A 2,552-nucleotide genomic window follows, 5' to 3' on the forward strand; every position below is an offset into this window, starting at 1 on the left:
GTTCTTAGGGTAAACTTTGTGTGTGATGAGTTATGAGGTATTTTCTTGCTCATTTATCTTGGCTTATTCTCTAAGAATAAGAATCTTCTATATCTCCTTGGCACCCCAAGTTCAAAAACCTAACAGTTCATTTGTTTTACTATAACATCAATGTTTTTATCTGTCCTCAAGAGTTCTTCTGTTTCTCTTCAATAGGCAAAAATTCAGAATAAAATTTTAGCTATTTAAATAAAAAACACTGAATCCATAGCTACTTGAATAAATTACCCATTTACATGCAATATAACACCAATAATCATTTTATGATCTAATTATATTTGCATAATATTCAGTGTGTTTGTAATGGATGCAACATTAAAATCATAAATAATAATTTTTTTTTTTTGAGACAGAGCCTCAAGCTGTCACCCTGAGTAAAGTGCTGTGGTATCACAGCTCACAGCAACCTCCAACTCCAGGGCTCAAGCGAGTCTCCTGCCTCTGCCTCCCAAGTAGCTGGGACTATAGGCACCTGCCGCAACACCCAGCTATTTTTTGGTTGCAGCCGTCATTGCTGTTTGGTGGGCCGGGGCTGGATTCGAACCCGCCAGCTCAGGTGTATGTGGCTGGCGCCTTAGCCGGTTGAGCCATAGGCGCCGAGCCAATAATTCTTTAAAACTACAGGCAGTCCCTGATTTACAAACTTCTGATTTACATACAGCTCACACTTACAGAGGCTATTACAATAAGTCTCCCAGTTACAACCATCTGAGTGACATAAGGCTTGAAAGGACCTGTTCCAATTTATATACAAATTTGACTAAGAAACAAACCTACAGAAGCGATCTCGTGACCTGGGGGATGGCTTGTATTTCATGTTTTGAAATTTTACTCCCAAATTCCCATTTTTCAAGAGATGAACAAAGCAAAAGCTGTTCTACAAATTCAGAATTTCCAGAAATTTAAAACCTTTACAACAAACTCATGCATCCATCCATTTGTTTCGTCATTCCATAAATGTTTAACTCGGACTCTGTGCCAGATTGGGAGTGGGGCATAGAGATACATTGCTGAACTAAAGAAACATCGTCACTGCTCTTAGGGAGCTTGTACATTGATGTAGAAGGCAAACAAATGAGATAACTTCAGAAAGTGGTGAGTATTATGGACAACATAAAAGGTGACTATGAGCAGGCAGCACCTGCGGCTCAAATGAATAGGGTGCTGGCCCCATATGTCGGAGGTGGCAGGTTCAAACCCAACCCTGGGCAGAAACTGCAAAAAAAAAAAAAAAAAAAAAAAAAAGATGACTATGAGGTCAAAAGCATGTTTTGCGTAGAGGCATACTTTAGAGTGATTTGGAAATGCTTTGCTGAGAAGGTGGCCGCTGAGCTGAGATGTAAATGATAAAAGGAATCCAGCCAGGCCCAGGTCATGGAAGAGTGGTCCAAGCAGAAGGATCATCAAATGAGACCATCCAATGTTGTCAAATGTCTTCTGGGGGGCAATGTTGACCTTAGTTAAGTACCACTGTTTTCATACAAGGCAAGAAAGTGAAAAGGTGCCACACAGAAGAGGTAGACTTTGAAAGAAAGGCCATTTTCTTTTAAATTTCACTTTCCCACCTTCAGGCTCGTTTTGAAGATTCCCCTGCCTGGAGAACTTAGGCACTGATGTTAAGTAAATAATCAGTAAATTCTTCCGATATAAACTGCTGATCTGTACACAATGCACCAAAATTTTTCTTCAATAGCAGGGCGGTGAGTGGAACATACCACTGGATTTGGATAGGCTGGGTAGCTGCCCCAGTTTTCCAGCTCATGTTGTTTCTATGGAGCCTTAGAGAGACTAAACCTCCTATAGTATACCTATAGAAAAGGATTATTCTATATATTCTAACAAAGTGTTTCAAAAACACAACTTTCATTCACTGACTTCAATTATAAATACAGAGTTTCATTTCCATATGCAGCACCTCCTTACAGAGTAGAACATCAGAGGCTCCAGAGCAGGCTTTCTCAACCTCGGCACTATTGACATTTGGGGGGCTCGGCGCTTGTAGCTCAAGCAGCTAAGGCGCCTGTGGCTCAAGCGGCTAAGGCGCCAGCCACATAACACCTAAGGTGGCGGGTTCGAATCCAGCCCAGGCCCACCAAACAACAATGATGGCTGCAACCAAAAAATAGCCAGGCGTTGTGGTGGGCACCTGTGGTCCCAGCTACTTGGGAGGCAGAAGCAGGAGACTCGCTTGAGCCCAGGAGTTGGAAGTTGCTGTGAGCTGTGATGCCATGGCACTCTACCCAGGGGGAGAGCTTGAGGCTCTGTCTCAAAAAAAAAAAAAAAAGACTTTTTGGGTCAGATGATTCTTTGTTATGGGGAATGCCCAGTGCATTCTAGGATATTAAACAGCATCCCTGGTTTCTGCCCACTAGATGCCAAAAGCACCCTTTCCAGCTGGGGGATATATATATATACTTGCATCCATGATTCCTGGCTTATAACTCCCATAGCCCTTGTTACAGTCCTTTGTTATAATGTTGGGTGTGTTAGGTCTCAGGAAAAGGCCTCAGAAA

This window comes from Otolemur garnettii, unplaced genomic scaffold (assembly GCF_000181295.1).
Source record: "Otolemur garnettii isolate 467f Iridium unplaced genomic scaffold, OtoGar3 scaffold00155, whole genome shotgun sequence".
Classification (NCBI taxonomy): Eukaryota; Metazoa; Chordata; class Mammalia; order Primates; family Galagidae; genus Otolemur; species Otolemur garnettii.